Source organism: Theropithecus gelada, chromosome 9 (assembly GCF_003255815.1).
Source record: "Theropithecus gelada isolate Dixy chromosome 9, Tgel_1.0, whole genome shotgun sequence".
NCBI classification, from domain to species: Eukaryota; Metazoa; Chordata; class Mammalia; order Primates; family Cercopithecidae; genus Theropithecus; species Theropithecus gelada.
In genome coordinates, this window is record NC_037677.1 from 57,451,213 (window position 1) to 57,469,639 (window position 18,427).

Sequence of the window (18,427 nt, forward strand, 5' to 3'; positions counted from 1 at the left end):
GCTCATCTTGCCTTTTCTTCCTTCCTGCTACTTGGAACTTGGAAAGAAGAACTAGTGCAACAACAATAATATGGTGACCGGAAATCAAACTTGAGGACGGGAGCCAGTCTGTTGGAAGGTAGAACCAAAATCAAAGAAGCCTGTGTCCCTAGTGATATCATAATAGCTATGGATTGCCTACATCTGAAATTCATGTTATAGGACAGTACTCTCTTAAAGCTACTGGTATTTGGGGCTAGTTGTAGCTGAATAAAATTCTTAACTAACTCACGTAAACCCTTTTTGTTATTATCACTCCCCTTCTCTCTGAAACTATTTTCATAAAGACTATATTGTTGTTTGGGGAGTTATTTTAATTGTTTTCTTATTACATTTAAATGTTCATTGTAAAAAATTAAGGGTAAATTTAAAAAAAAATCATATATAATTCCACTGTCCAGAACTAACTACAGTTAGCATTTGGATGTTTTGCCTTCTGGTCTTTTTTCTGTACATATGTTGTATGGATGTATTCATATATATCCATCTTCATTTATTTTATTACTTAAATATTTGCCTATCATATTAAGTCTAATCTAACCATGATTTGAATACTGTATAACATTGTGTTCTGTGAATGTGGCATAATTTATTTAGCTTTCTTATCTAGTTGGATAATGACTTTTTTTGTGTGTTTGGATGTTACAAACATGACTATAGTGAATATTTTAGTGTATAAAGATCCTGTGTTTATGCATCTTAGATTCTTGTCTTAGAATAGATTCCTAAGTGAATGCATCTAGCCTTAATGCACAAGGCCAAAATGCTTTTCAAAAACATATTAATATGCACCCAATCCACTCCATAGCACCAGGCATTCCTGTTTAATCATCTTTGCTAGTTTAATAAGTGGAAATATTATATCCAAGCATTGCTTTACTTTTTAAGCATTTGGTTATTATCGAGAGTGAACATTGCTCATAGTGTTCATTATTACGTGCTTCTCACTGTGTTTCATGCATTTTTGTATCTCCAACATATATCACACTCCCCGGATTGCAGGAGATGCTCAATATGGCTTCACCAGAAGGATATGGTTATTCTGAGATGACCTAAGAAAAATTGCTTTTGGATACATTACAGATTATATTATAACCCATGGAGTTTTAGAGTTTGAATACTGGCAGTCCATGAATTATTATAATAATTATAGCTAACACTGAGTTTTTTCTATGCATCACACACTGTTCTAAAAACTGTTAAGTAGGTACATCATCTTGTTCAAACATTACAACAACCCTATGAAGTAGATGTGTTAGTGTCTGAACATTAGTAGATGTTCAGAAGCTAAGGCAAAAAGATGTTAAATCAATGAAACAAAGATTAAAAGTGATTCTAGAATGAGTTTTTACTCAGTGGCTCTAATGTGAAATAGAATCTTGTGTTTTAGGAGATATCAAGAGGGGAAAAAAAAATAATGGCCCTGGTCTCCAAAAGTTCAATCTGCAGAGATGTTATATAATTTGCAGGAGATTACACTGGTACTAACTTATAGAGCCAAGATTTGGATCTAGACAGTGAGTCTCAGACACACCTTCTTAAACACTTTGTACAGAATACACAAAAATAGAAGTTGGAACATGGCAGTGCATATTTAATTATCAAAGAGGCAGACCCAACTGTTAAGTGCCCTCAGAAGACAGCACATTCACCATGAGCTGGAACAACTGGGAATGGCCTTCACTATGCAATCATCCTTCACTATAACATCAAAATGGCGGCCAAAGAAACATGGCATTAGAGAGAAGACCTATGATGGAAGTAGACAAATGTAGGTTTAAATCCCAGCTCCACCTCTTCCCGTGTAATGGGAATAAATACTCTTCTGTAACGAGGTGGTTGTAAACATGATATAAGTTGGTGTGCATATTGCACTTAGCAAAGTTTCAAGTCTTTAGTAGGTACACAAAAAATGGAATTTATCTTACATAGCAGACACTATGCATTGGCTCCCTTTTATCCTGCCTTCCTCTACTATAAAAGCATGAAAACTGAAACACTTGACTTTCCAGTCTCCCAATGACATGATCTGGGTAATGAGAAAAAGACAGACATCTTTAGGAAGCTGTCTATCCACAAATGAAAAGCGAATGCCTCATAAAGAAAAGGCATCCCTCTTCATCTTACCTCGGGTGATGGAATGATGCCAGGAGCAGCAGCAACCATTTTGAGACCATGAGGGTAAAATGCAAATGCTGAAAATGTAGTAGGACAGAAAGACAGAAAGGGCCTGGGTGCCTAGTGATATGTTCTTTCAGCCACTATCACTGTCCCGGGCTGCCTACCTCCATTCTCACTTCTGAGTGAGGAAATTAATGCCTACACATTTTGGTCACTATTTGTTAGATTTCTGTTGCTGAACACTTTTCTCATCATTTGCCAGAGTTCCTTGCATTTCCCTAGACCACAGAGTACACATATATGAGCGACATATCTCCCATTATCAAATAGCCAATGTCTACTTTGTAAAGTCAAAGATTTCTTTCTATAGGTAGGACTCAGGACACCAGGTTTAGGTGGCAAATTGTGAATCTAATACTTCTGTTCATTATCAGCCAGTTGGAGAGCTGGCTGGTTATGGTTTAGAATTAAATGTTGTGCTCACTTAATGAGATTTTAATCACCGGGGACAATATGAGTGACAGGAATTTGGGGAGTACTATGTAGCTGATATAGTGACAAACAGGTCAGGATTCAAATTCTGGAATTGCTACATACTAACAGTGACTACAAATAATTAGCTTCAATTCTCTTGACATCAGTTTTTGCCTCTATAAAATGAAGACAATAACTCTTATCTTCTAGAGTTAACAACTAAGATCAGGTATTGTATTATATGTAAAACAACTAACACAGTGACTAGAAATCATAACAACTAACAAAAAAAAATAGCTAGAGTTATACATTACTAAAGACCATAAGAAATAGTAGTCCTCCATTCACTTACCTGCCATTTATAAGAACCTATTATGGGCCACACCCCAGGACTCTAGAAGCAAAGAAGAAAATCAGGTTCTTGCCTCCTATCCCCTACTATGGAGCTTATATTCACATGGCGGAAACACAAAGTGAACAAATAGGTAAAGGACTCAATCCTCTAAGAGGGTAGAAAGAGCTAGGAAGAAAAATAGTTTTTAGGACTTCAGGGGCAGTAATGGGTGGGATGTCATCATGGTTAACAGTGAGCCATGCTTTGGTTTTCATAACAAAAAGTTTCTCCCCATTTTGCTTAAGAGATGATGAAGGACCAATGAACCCATCAGTTTGGTTTACTAATTTAATATCACATAATACTGATTACTTCTGAAACTCAGGCCCATTAGAAACACAAATTCTTGTGATTTAAAAAAATTATTTAACATATAAAAAGGTGCAATTCATATCTTTTGCAAGATCTGAACACTGGATAAGTAAGTATCACAACCCCTGCCCCTTTTTCTCATCCTTCAACCCCACCTCGTTATCTACTGAATAATTTTCTTCCAAGCCCTGCCATTGACTGTGCCCTCAGACGCTGAAGAGCATCTGAGACAATTGGTTGCAGAAGACACATTAAAAACACAATCTCGAGGGGTGGAGCAAAATGGCCGAATAGGAACAGCTCCAGTCTCCAACTCCCAGCGCGAGCGACACAGAAGACCGGTGATTTCTGCATTTTCAACTGAGGTACTGGGTTCATCTCACTGGGGAGTGCTGGACGATCGGTGCTGGTCAGCTGCTGCAGCCCGACCAGCGAGAGCTGAAGCAGGGCGAGGCATCGCCTCACCTGGGAAGCGCAAGGGGGAAGGGAATCCCTTTTCCTAGCCAGGGGAACTGAGACACACAACACCTGGAAAATCGGGTAACTCCCACCCCAATACTGCGCTTTAAGCGAACAGGCACACCTGGAGATAATATCCCACACCTGGCCGGGAGGGTCCCACGCCCACGGAGCCTCCCTCATTGCTAGCACAGCAGTCTGTGATCTACCGGCAAGGCAGCAGCGAGGCTAGGGGAGGGGCGCCCGCCATTGCTGAGGCTTAAGTAGGTAAACAAAGCTGCTGGGAAGCTCGAACTGGGTGGAGCTCACAGCAGCTCAAGGAAACCTGCCTGTCTCTGTAGACTCCACCTCTGGGGACAGGGCATAGTAAACAATAACAAAAGCAGCAGAAACCTCTGCAGACGCAAACGACTCTGTCTGACAGCTTTGAAGAGAGCAGTGGATCTCACAACACGGAGGTTGAGATCTGAGAAGGGACAGACTGCCTGCTCAAGTGGGTCCCTGACCCCTGAGTAGCCTAACTGGGAGACATCCCCCACTAGGGGCAGTCTGACACCCCACACCTCACAGGGTGGAGTACACCCCTGAGAGGAAGCTTCCAAAGCAAGAATCACACAGGTACACTCGCTGTTCAGAAATATTCTATCTTCTGCAGCCTCTGCTGCTGATACACAGGCAAACAGGGTCTGGAGTGGACCTCAAGCAATCTCCAACAGACCTACAGCTGAGGGTCCTGACTGTTAGAAGGAAAACTATCAAACAGGAAGGACACCTACACCAAAACCCCATCAGTACGTCACCATCATCAAAGACCAGAGGCAGATAAAACCACAAAGATGGGGAAAAAGCAGGGCAGAAAAGCTGGAAATTCAAAAAATAAGAGCACATCTCCCCCGGCAAAGGACCGCAGCTCATTGCCAGCAACGGATAAAAGCTGGACGGAGAATGACTTTGACGAGATGAGAGAAGAAAGCTTCAGTCTATCAAATTTCTCAGAGCTAAAGGAGGAATTACGTACCCAGCGCAAAGAAACTAAAAATCTTGAAAAAAAAGTGGAAGAATTGATGGCAGGAGTAATTAATGCAGAGAAGGTCATAAACAAAATGAAAGAGATGAAAACCATGACACGAGAAATACGTGACAAATGCACAAGCTTCAGTAACCGACTCGATCAACTGGAAGAAAGAGTATCAGCGATTGAGGATCAAATGAATGAAATGAAGCGAGAAGAGAAACCAAAAGAAAAAAGAAGAAAAAGAAATGAACAAAGCCTGCAAGAAGTATGGGATTATGTAAAAAGACCAAATCTACGTCTGATTGGGGTGCCTGAAAGTGAGGGGGAAAATGGAACCAAGTTGGAAAACACTCTTCAGGATATCATCCAGGAGAACTTCCCCAACCTAGTAGGGCAGGCCAACATTCAAATCCAGGAAATACAGAGAACGCCACAAAGATACTCCTCGAGAAGAGCAACTCCAAGACACATAATTGCCAGATTCACCAAAGTTGAAATGAAGGAAAAAATCTTAAGGGCAGCCAGAGAGAAAGGTCGGGTTACCCACAAAGGGAAGCCCATCAGACTCACAGCAGATCTCTCGGCAGAAACTCTACAAGCCAGAAGAGAGTGGGGACCAATATTCAACATTCTTAAAGAAAAGAATTTTAAACCCAGAATTTCATATCCAGCCAAACTAAGTTTCATAAGTGAAGGAGAAATAAAATCCTTTACAGATAAGCAAATGCTTAGAGATTTTGTCACCACTAGGCCTGCCTTACAAGAGACCCTGAAGGAAGCACTCAACATGGAAAGGAACAACCAGTACCAGCCATTGCAAAAACAGGCCAAAATGTAAAGACCATCGAGGCTAGGAAGAAACTGCATCAACTAACGAGCAAAATAACCAGTTAATATCATAATGGTAGGATCAAGTTCACACATAACAATATTAACCTTAAATGTAAATGGACTAAATGCTCCAATTAAAAGACACAGACTGGCAAACTGGATAAAGAGTCAAGACCCATCAGTCTGCTGTATTCAGGAGACTCATCTCACATGCAGAGACATACATAGGCTCAAAATAAAGGGATGGAGGAAGATTTACCAAGCAAATGGAGAACAAAGAAAAGCAGGGGTTGCAATCCTAGTCTCTGATAAAACAGACTTTAAACCATCAAAGATCAAAAGAGACAAAGAAGGCCATTACATAATGGTCAAGGGATCAATTCAACAGGAAGAGCTAACTATCCTAAATATATATGCACCCAATACAGGAGCACCCAGATTCATAAAGCAAGTCCTTAGAGACTTACAAAGAGACTTAGACTCCCACACAATAATAATGGGAGACGTCAACACTCCACTGTCAACATTAGACAGATCAACGAGACAGAAAGTTAACAAGGATATCCAGGAATTGAACTCATCTCTGCAGCAAGCAGACCTAAGAGACATCTATAGAACTCTCCACCCCAAATCAACAGAATATACATTCTTCTTAGCACCACATCGTACTTACTCCAAAATTGACCACATAATTGGAAGTAAAGCACTCCTCAGCAAATGTACAAGAACAGAAATTATAACAAACGGTCTCTCAGACCACAGTGCAATCAAACTAGAACTCAGGACTAAGAAACTCAATCAAAACCGCTCAACTACATGGAAACTGAACAACCTGCTCCTGAATGACTACTGGGTACATCACGAAATGAAGGCAGAAATAAAGATGTTCTTTGAAACCAATGAGAACAAAGATACAACATACCAGAATCTCTGGGACACATTTAAAGCAGTGTGTAGAGGGAAATTTATAGCACTAAATGCCCACAAGAGAAAGCAGGAAAGATCTAAAATTGACACTCTAACATCGCAATTAAAAGAACTAGAGAAGCAAGAGCAAACACATTCGAAAGCTGGCAGAAGGCAAGAAATAACTAAGATCAGAGCAGAACTGAAGGAGATAGAGACACAAAAAACCCTCCAAAAAATCAATGAATCCAGGAGTTGGTTTTTTGAAAAGATCAACAAAATTGACAGACCACTAGCAAGACTAATAAAGAAGAAAAGAGAGAAGAATCAAATCAACGCAATTAAAAATGATAAAGGGGATATCACCACCGACCCCACAGAAATACAAACTACCATCAGAGAATACTATAAACACCTCTACGCAAATAAACTGGAAAATCTAGAAGAAATGGATAATTTCCTGGACACTTACACTCTTCCAAGACTAAACCAGGAAGAAGTTGAATCCCTGAATAGACCAATAGCAGGCTCTGAAATTGAGGCAATAATTAATAGCCTACCAACCAAAAAATGTCCAGGACCAGATGGATTCACAGCTGAATTCTACCAGAGGTACAAGGAGGAGTTGGTACCATTCCTTCTGAAACTATTCCAATCAATAGAAAAAGAGGGAATCCTCCCTAACTCATTTTATGAGGCCAACATCATCCTGATACCAAAGCCTGGCAGAGATACAACAAAAAAAGAGAATTTTAGACCAATATCCCTGATGAACATCGATGCAAAAATCCTCAATAAAATACTGGCAAACCGGATTCAGCAACACATCAAAAAGCTTATCCACCATGATCAAGTGGGCTTCATCCCTGGGATGCAAGGCTGGTTCAACATTCGCAAATCAATAAACATAATCCAGCATATAAACAGAACCAAAGACAAGAACCACATGATTATCTCAATAGATGCAGAAAAGGCTTTTGACAAAATTCAACAGCCCTTCATGCTAAAAACGCTCAATAAATTCGGTATTGATGGAACGTACCTCAAAATAATAAGAGCTATTTATGACAAACCCACAGCCAATATCATACTGAATGGGCAAAAACTGGAAAAATTCCCTTTGAAAACTGGCACAAGACAGGGATGCCCTTTCTCACCACTGCTATTCAACATAGTGTTGGAAGTTCTGGCTAGGGCAATCAGGCAAGAGAAAGAATTCAAGGGTATTCAGTTAGGAAAAGAAGAAGTCAAATTGTCCCTGTTTGCAGATGACATGATTGTATATTTAGAAAACCCCATTGTCTCAGCCCAAAATCTCCTTAAGCTGATAAGCAACTTCAGCAAAGTCTCAGGATAGAAAATTAATGTGCAAAAATCACAAGCATTCTTATACACCAGTAACAGACAAACACAGAGCCAAATCATGAATGAACTTCCATTCACAGTTGCTTCAAAGAGAATAAAATACCTAGGAATCCAACTTACAAGGGATGTAAAGGACCTCTTCAAGGAGAACTATAAACCACTGCTCAGTGAAATAAAAGAGAACACAAACAAATGGAAGAACATACCATGCTCATGGATAAGAAGAATCAATATCATGAAAATGGCCATACTGCCCAAGGTAATTTATAGATTCAATGCCATCCCCATCAAGCTACCAATGAGTTTCTTCACAGATTTGGGAAAAACTGCTTTAAAGTTCATATGGAACCAAAAAAGAGCCCGCATCTCCAAGACAATCCTAAGTCAAAAGAACAAAGCTGGAGGCATCACGCTACCTGACTTCAAACTATACTACAAGGCTACAGTAACCAAAACAGCATCGTACTGGTACCAAAACAGAGATATAGACCAATGGAACAGAACAGAGTCCTCAGAAATAATACCACACATCTACAGCCATCTGATCTTTGACAAACCTGAGAGAAACAAGGAATGGGGAAAGGATTCCCTATTTAATAAATGGTGCTGGGAAAATTGGCTAACCATAAGTAGAAAGCTGAAACTGGATCCTTTCCTTACTCCTTATATGAAAATTAATTCAAGATGGATTAGAGACTTAAATGTTAGACCTAATACCATAAAAATCCTAGAGGAAAACCTAGGTAGTACCATTCAGGACATAGGCATGGGCAAAGACTTCATGTCTAAAACACCAAAAGCAACGGCAACAAAAGCCAAAATTGACAAATGGGATCTAATTAAACTAAAGAGCTTCTGCACAGCAAAAGAAACTACCATCAGAGTGAACAGGCAACCTACAGAATGGGAGAAAATTTTTGCAATCTACTCATCTGACAAAGGGCTAATATCCAGAACCTACAAAGAACTCAAACAAATTTACAAGAAAAAAACAAACAACCCCATCAAAAAGTGGGCAAAGGATATGAACAGACACTTCTCAAAAGAAGACATTCATACAGCCAACAGACACATGAAAAAATGCTCATCATCACTGGCCATCAGAGAAATGCAAATCAAAACCACAATGAGATACCATCTCACACCAGTTAGAATGGCGATCATTCAAAAGTCAGGAAACAACAGGTGCTGGAGAGGATGTGGAGAAATAGGAACACTTTTACACTGTTGGTGGGATTGTAAACTAGTTCAACCATTATGGAAAACAGTATGGCGATTCCTCAAGGATCTAGAACTAGATGTACCATATGACCTAGCCATCCCATTACTGGGTATATACCCAAAGGATTATAAATTATGCTGCTATAAAGACACATGCACACGTATGTTTATTGCGGCACTATTCACAATAGCAAAGACTTGGAATCAACCCAAATGTCCATCAGTGACAGATTGGATTAAGAAAATGTGGCACATATACACCATGGAATACTATGCAGCCATAAAAAAGGATGAGTTTGTGTCCTTTGTAGGGACATGGATGCAGCTGGAAACCATCATTCTTAGCAAACTATCGCAAGAACAGAAAACCAAACACCGCATGTTCTCGCTCATAGGTGGGAACAGAACAATGAAATCACTTGGACTCAGGAAGGGGAACATCATACACCGCAGCCTATCATGGGGAGGGGGGAGGGGGGAGGGATTGCCTTGGGAGTTATACCTGATGTAAATGACGAGTTGATCGGTGCTGACGAGTTGATGGGTGCAGCACACCAACATGGCACAAGTATACATATGTAACAAACCTGCACGTTATGCACAGGTACCCTAGAACTTAAAGTATAATAATAATAAATAAATTTAAAAAAAAAACCACAATCTCTTTTGTCTAAAATGTTTTCAATTATTTTTATAAAGTGTGTGTTATTTTCCAAGACCCAATGCTCCACTGACATATTTTGTCTATTTTATTGTGGGAGGAAAAAAAAATGAAAAGCCGAACTATATCTGTATTTTTCTGTTCAGATGAAGCCATTGCTCTCCTGTAGTCTCATCCTGTTTCTGTCCAGCGAGATGGCACTGCCACTGGCAATTTCCTTTCTCTTTTAGCTGTCCTGGTCCTTCCAGACTCACGACCGAGGTACAAAATATTGACTTGAAAAGTAATTAAGATATAAGTATTCCAAAAGAGAACACATGGTTATTCGAAGTCATTGGACACCGTTCAAAAGGAAAGATCTATGGAATACAAGAGCTGAGACCCATCACGCTGTTTCTCCTCCTCTTCTCACATTAAGGAAAAAGACTAATTATAAATCTCCAGCAAATATGACCTGGTAAAGAGTTTTCAAACAAAAGCCTGCACTGGAAAGGATATCTGGCAGATCTGGGTACTTGTTTTCACTAATAACCATTAAAGTTGTTCCTAGTAAACCATTTTACAGCAACATTAGAAATATCAGAGTTTACGTTTTCGTTAATGAATTGCTGCAGAATGTAAGCGCTGCACCACGTCTCCAAACGGCTCCCATCCTCGCTTTGTCTCCATTGTGCTTTTTTTCCCCCTTAACATTTCATTTCCAATGACACGTCAGCCGTCTTTCACCAACCTCAAAGGAAAGTTGAATGCGGGGCTCACAAAGTTAAGCTGACATTTGCTCCCTTCCAATAAAAAATATTTAGTCCATTAAACATAAATACCTGTCATTATGATACATGGACTGGGTGCAAACCTCCCGGTTCCCTCTGATGTTTATTACATCCAAACAACTGCAGTGCCTGCATGTTTTCAACTTTAGTGTATTGATTAAACTTTTAAATGGCTGCCATATAACCCAGGGACAGCGGGAAGATTAATTTGCGTCAATGTTCATCTGTAATTCATTAGCCATTTATTCTTTACAACCACATGGGCTATCAAGAAAATGCAGGCCATTTTTCACTCGGCACAGGCTGAGAACAGATTCTGAAATTTGTGCTGCATACAAATAAGTTCCCTGGGCCTGGCCAGCTAAACTGCTTGGCTTTTCAAAAGTTAAAGTTGGGAAATGGCAGCAGGGAAGGAACATTAAAAACCAGAAATAGGGAAAAACACACATCCTCAGGGTGCTCACGATTTAACTGAGTTTGTCCACCATCTTTTCATCCATGGATTACGGTTTCTTATTTCAGTCGGATTAAAATAACAGAAACTTGTGCCTGAATGAGGACCATAAATAACAAGAGTTGCTTTTTCCCATCCCTCCCTTCCCACCCCCCTTTGTAATATCTCCTAAAATGCTGTTTCTGGCAGAAAACTCCAGCGAGTGGCAGAGAAGTAGAAAAGTGCATAGCCTAGAGGAACTTGGAGCTGTGATCTCAGGGACAGTGGCATTTGAACCAACTCTCCCTCCAACAGTGGAATCTCACCCCGCCTTGAGTTGGGAAGGTGCCCAGCTAAATAGCGGCGTGTTTCCTGAGGGAAGAGGTAAGCCATCTGGCTTCTCCACGTGCCCTCCTGACCCCCTTGGCAGAACACAAAATGCATATTAAAGGCATAAATGGAATAAGCACCCCAGTGAAAGGCCTTTTGACACACAAGCCACTTTGGGGAGGGAAGGAAGGAAGAGTCTGCGTATGCTTAGGTCGGGGCTGGAGGAGAATAAAGCACACGGGGGAAATTTTTCTTCATAAGGATGAATAATTAAAGTGGAGAGCTAAGTGCCCAGGCCTCACTGTAGTTAATAACTGCAATAGTGAGCAGAAAAAAAAAAATCAATGGTCAGGATGACATCTGGGGAAGATGGCTGGCAGGTACCCATTTGCAGGACATGTGAAAGCCAGTGCGCAGCTGTACAAGGCAGCAACTCTTTTTCTCTGGTCTGCAGTGCCCACAAATATCAAAGGCACCAGGCATATTGGTAACCTTTGGTAACAGTGTCCATGAAAGAGCCCACAGAGGAGGCCTTGGGGATGAAGTGGTAAATTACCCATTTATAATATAACTGCTCAGGCAGCTTACAACTAAGGATAAAAGGGAGCCCTCCACAAAGGCATCCATCCATCTGGAGCCATGCTTGTCCCTGCCCAGGAGTTGCCCACACCAGAAATCAGCAGCATATAACTTTTCAGACTCTCAGGGAGAGGTGGCGGGGGATCATCCTAGAAATGCAGCTTGAGGAGTTTTGTTTGGCTTGTGGATGTGATGTGTAAGTTTCAAAAGAAATGCACATGAATTGTAGAAAAATGAGCTGGATGAAACCTCAAGGTCATTAGTTCCAGCCCCCTGCCATGTATAAGATCCATCGACTTTATCTATTTTTCTAGTAACTAGTACACTGGTCTTTGCATCTTGCAAGAGCTCAATGCATATTTGCAGAGTGATTGATTCATTCAACCTATGCACACAGATTCATTCAACCACTCAACAAATATTTATTGACTGTCTATCATATCCCTGGCACCATTCTAGAACTAAGATAAAGTGGGGAACAAGTGTAGCTACAAGTGTAGCTGAAAACGCATGGCAATAGGGTACTTCTATTATAGTTGCCTTTTGCTTTCCTGTGGAGGCAAGGGACTTTCTAGCATCCTAGGACATCAGTTTTAGAGGACTAGGGCTATGTTCTTTGGTCTTCCTATGAGCAATCCCTGAAAATGGTGGTGGTTAAATAGCTTATGTTTTGTGAATTAACTGGATAAGAACTAGGATAAAACAAGTCTGAAATTCAAGAAAAACTCAGTATATACATGTTTATTGAAAATTTCAGTTAACCTTGATTCCAAGCATAAGTTTAACCTCTACAAGTGAGGTTTGGGTAAGGGTTTATTTTTTGGAGCTGAGACTCCACAAATATGCTACTCGCCAAATTTTCTATCATAATTGACCTTGAGTTTGAGGAACAAAAAGGAATTTTGTGGAGGTTTCAATCACTTAAGAAGCAAATACTGAAGACAACTGTGTCTGCCACACTTTTGGGGAGATACTGTGCCGTATAAAGAATAAATATAAATCATTATCTCTAGTCTCATGCAAGGACCTTACAATCTCTTTGGGGAAACAAAATTAATACGTGAGAGCTAACTAATACACAATAACAGAGAATTAGGGGCAAAATGCTTAACATGCTTTTTTCCTCTTAAATAATAATGAAAAAATATTTATATCTGATGTAGTCAAGGCAACTGGAGTACTAGAACTTTCATACATAAAATTAGTGGATGAAAGTCACCTGAAAAAACATTTCAAGAGCCTGAAAATGCTTTTCCCTTCTCTCCCCTAAATTCCAATTCTTGATATTTATTCTAAGGAACTAATTCCCCAAAGAAAGGAAAGCTACACAACAAAGATTTTCTCTGCAGAGCTTTTTATCATAAGGGACAGGTAGTAAAGCAAAGATTATGTAAATAATTATGTATTGACTCTATGGACCATGGGATAGTCATTAAAACGGTAATAATGAATAGAATGGAGCAACAGAGGAAAGCATGAAACTATGCTAACATAGAACATGAAATTGTAAGTTCACTAGAGTTACAACTATGTATTCATATGAAATACTGCAAGGATATAGGGAGTTAATATTATAGAAAATATGTCTCTATTTTTAATCAAATGTTCTACGAGTTTGTTTTCTTGCTTTTATAATTAGAAAAAGTTCTAAAATGTCTAAACTCTGTGGAACATATACTAAAAGAAGCTTCATGATGAAGGAGCTAGAGTTTGGCCTTAAAGAAACAAATTTTAATAAACAGAAAGAAAGAGAAAAAATATCCCTGGCAAAGAATATTCTCAGCAAAGCCTGAGAATTTGAAATGTGCATGGCCTGAAGCAGGAATAATGAAGAGATTTGTCTGGCTAGAGGTGATGAGGCACTTTAGAGAAATAACATCAGATAAATGACACTAGATAATTTTTTAAAACTTTGGTTACATGAGAATGTAATTATTTCCTTTCTACCTTTCCAAACCAACAGGTATATTTCTTACTTTAGATCTCCCTAATTTTATGGGTCAAATGCTATTAGAAAAATATATCAGAGATTGGCCGAGTTTTTGTTTTTAACTTTAGAAAATGATTCTGCATTCCTCTTATTTAACACATTTAAAAAGAATAGTTGACGTCATCTTGAAATAGAAGAGGGTGGATAATGTTTGTAATTTTTTAAAAAGTATCCAACGAAAAGGAGCAAAAAAGAAAAAAAAATCAGAGTGAGTAATAAGAATTATCATGATCTCACAAATAATGCTGCAATAGTTAAACAACATGGAACTTGTAAAAAAAAAAAACTGAAAGAGAGATTAGTGGTACAAAATAGAAAGAAAAGAACAAGATTCTATTACAAAATAATTTACACTATGATAAAGTTGACATTTTCTCTCAGTGAGGACATGAAGCACTGTTTAATAAATGTAAGGACTAAATGAATTTGCAATCCTAACCAGATAGTCCAACACAAGAAAACTATTAGACAACAATCACCACAAACGATTAGAGACTCTCCAATCTCTAGGAATATGCAATAAAAGCAAAGGAAGAAATAATACAAGAAAATATTGTTAGGTCTAACCATGTAAAAAGTTTTCCTCTGCCATGGTAAAACACCATAAAAAAGTAAAAGCCAAATTACAAACTTAAAAAAAGTATGCTTTTTATCATCTATGACAGGTGAAGGATTATTACCTACTTTAGTAAACATTTCTTACAAATAAAAGCAAAAATTATTAACAGCTCTATAAGAAGAGCTGTTTACAACATAAAAATAAAAATAGTCAGTAAACTCATGGAGCAAGTTGAGTCCCACAAGGCATCAGATAAATGTTTTAAAGAGGCATTTTGCTATTTTGTAAAATGGTAATACATAATGTTTGTGATAATGTAGTGAAATGAATCCTCTCACACTCTGTTGGTAGAAGTTTCAATTAGTACAGCTTGTGGGAAAGCTGTCAACGTATATCAAACACTTAAAAAAAAATCTTAAAACAAGCCAAACCAAAACAAAATATTTCTCTTTATGTCCTTCTCCCTGCCAAACATATATGAATATGTTTTTGTCTCTGCAGGACTGTCTGGACGGAAGGGAAAATTTACTTTTCTTTGAATATACTTTTGACTTTACAAGAAATGCTTCTAACTTTCTACCATTAAGAACCAAGTATGCTATAGGTTTTGTTTGTTTTAGGTAGATATTGTTTATTTAGCTAAAAAGTTCCATTCAACTCCTTGTTCCTTGAGAGATTTTCATTATAAATGAATGTATGCCACTTTTTCAATATACAGTATTTTCATAAATGTTCAACTCCAGGGATTTCAAATTTCCATTATTTTTATGAGCCATGTGTTAGAATTGTTTTTTAAATATCTAAACAGATGTGTTTCAATTTCAAAAAAAATATATTTTTTTGAGACTGGGTTATGAGACTGGCTAATTTTTGTATTTTTGGTAGAGATGGGGTTTCGCCACGTTGCCCAGGCTGGTCTTGAACTCCTTTCCTCCAGAAATCCGCCCTTCTCAGCCTCCCAACGTGCTGGGATTACACATGTGAGCCACCACACCTGGCTAACAGATGGGGTTTTTCTAGTTAACTTTTTAGTATAAATTTCTAAATTAAAATTTTATTGTAGTCAGAGAACATGTGATACTTAGTTTTTGAAATTTGTTAACATTTGCTTTTATAGCTTAAGATGTGGTCAAATTAAAAAATGTTCCATATATGCTTAAGAATGTGTGTTTCTCTAACTGCGCACAGTTCTACATATGCCCATAAAAATCAGCTTGTTATTCATCTCTTACATCTTTTTTTGTTCTGTTTGAGCTATCACAATTGAAAGAAATATTTTGAAATCTTTTACTGTTATGGAGATTTTCATATTTTTTTCTCTTGCATAAATATTTGCCTTAAGTGGTGTGAAGCTATTATAGTTCGTTAATGCTAAGACAGTTTTTTTCACATTTAACATCTCAAAATGAAGATCTCTTATAATTGACATAATATGAAACGATTATTTCATAGTTTAGTTGCAGGAGTTTTTTTACTGTTCACAGTGGTAGATAAAATAATAGCATGTCTTACAAATGTTGGTATCTCCGATATGATGAAATATAATATTTTAGCAGGTTCATACAAACTTAGATTTTAAAAAATCTTTTTGGTGAATCAAAAGGTCTATCATTATATGAGGTCCTCTTCATCCACCGTAATACTTTTTGTCTTGAATTCTATATATGAGAGATATATTCTATTCGATAGAGATACAGATACAGATGATAGATAGATGATAGACAGATAGACAGACAGACAGACAGATAGACAGATAGATAGATAGATAGATAGATAGATAGATAGATAGATAGATAGATAGATAGATAGATAGATAGATAGGTAGATAGATAGATAGATAGATATTCTCACTTTGTTTTTGTTGCCATTGCCTGGTATATCCTCAAACAGGGGTATCCTTATATTTTCATACATACATTGTAAAGGATATATAGTTGGGTTTATTTATTTTTTCATCTAATAAGACAATGTCTGTAGTTCACTTGTGAGTTCAGTTCATGTAGTGATTGTGATGGTTGATCCCTTTAGATATGTTTCTAGCGTATTACTTTGGAATTTGTATTTTTTCCACTTCTAAGCTTCTTTTTCTCGTTTCTTGATTTCTCTCCTTCACTAGTTTGGGATTTATATACTCTATTTTTTGGTGGTTATTTGTGACAATGTATCACACATTGCTGATCTAAAAAATCTTACATTAATATCTTAAACCCTTTGCCAGAATACTTAAACTCTGATCACTTCCTCCTGAATTAGATGTTACATTTGACAGTGATTTCCTTCTGTCCTTTTGTGAAAATCCACAAATTATGTTTTCACAAAGAAAGTGTTTGTTTAGATTTACTTACCTGTTTGCCATTTTTTTTCTCATGATTCTTTTAAATCATTTCACACTTTTCTTCCAAGATAATTTATACCTTTCTCAGGTACCTGCTTTAGAAGTTCTTTTAGTTGAATATACAGGTAGTAAATTATTTACATTTTGTCCATACCAGTATTTCTTATTTTGCACTCCTTCTTGAGAGATAGCTTTACTTCTAACACAATTCCAAGCTGATATTTATTTTTCTTTCAGTACTCTGAAAATACAATCCCACTGCTTCCCTGCTTCCATTTTGATGCCAAGAAATCTGCCTTGTGCCTTCTAATTGTCATTTCTTTATAGGTGACTTTTGTCTTCTGGCTACTCATAAAATCTTCTCTTTGTCTTTGGTGCTCTGTGGTTTTAACATTTTTGGTTAGGTGGGGCTTTTAAGTTTATCTGCATGCTCTGTCATATGTATCGTATATATTTTTCCATCATTTTGAAGAATTCTCAGCTGCCACCTCTTCAAGTATGGCTCTGCTATCTTTTTCCTATTCTCTCTTCCTGGAACTTTGATTTGTTGAATGGAAAACCTCAGTCAAGCCTCTATATCATCTAACCTCTTGGACTTCCCATTTCTGGTTATTTCAGTGTTGTATTCTGTATATATTAATATCTTTAGAGCAACTTACTAGTTTGCTAATATTCTCTCTTCAATGATAATCTATTTAACTGTGGGTTTTAAAGTATATATAATAATATTTTTATACCAAAAGTTTTACTTGGATATTTTTCAAACTGGTTACTTTTAAAACTCTTATGGCTTTCTCTGTTTTAACCCACCTTTATTTGTTTAATCATTTCATACAAATTTGCTTTATGTTCTGATTGTGATAATTTTAATATCTGATACCATTTTGGCATTCAAATCTGTTTCTTTTGCTAACTCTTATGTGAGATTTCCTTGAGTGTTTGCTAATTTCTGATCGTGAGCTCATATTTGCCTTTTATCAGCCTGTGGAACTCTTGACAGCCTAAGCTTATGAAGCTTTCTTTTAGGAAGAATCTGTGCTACAGATAAGAAATCACTTGATTAAGTTTCAAGAATCCAGATCTAACAAAGGAGTTTTTGATTCATATTCCCCAGTGTATGGTGGGTCCAAGGTTTTATCTCTATAATTCAATGTTTGAATTTGGGGAAAATGCATACTTCTTTCTGATTTCAGCTTGGCGTTTTTCTTATTTTTTCTCCTATTTAGTGATAGCTCCTATTTCTAGCTGACACAGAAATGCATTAACAATAATTATTTATCCAGAAATAAGATCTGTTTAAGAGGATGGGGGCTGGGCAAGGTGCCTCATGGCTGAAATCTCAACACTTTGGGAGGCCAAGGCGGGCAGATTGCTTGAGTCCAGGAGTTCAGGACCAGCCTGGGCAACATGGAAAAACTATGTCTCTACAAAAAATACAAAAATTAACTGGGTGTGGTGGTACATGCCCGTAGTCCCAAGTACTCAGGAGGCTGAGGTAGGAGGATTGCTTGAGCCTGAGAGGCAGAGGTTGCAGTAAACCAAGATCATGCCACTGCACTCCAGCCTGGGTGACAGAGTGAGACCCTGTCTCAAAAAAAAAAAAAAAAAAAAAAAAAAAAAAAAAAAAAAAAAA

General features: G+C 37.8%; 1 protein-coding gene across 2 annotated transcripts in view; it reads right to left on the reverse strand.

The window, feature by feature from the left end:
- The window catches only part of LRMDA (leucine rich melanocyte differentiation associated), a 1,136,440-nt gene that overhangs the window by 27,036 nt on the left and 1,090,977 nt on the right, over positions 1–18,427 (reverse strand). The window lies entirely within an intron of this gene.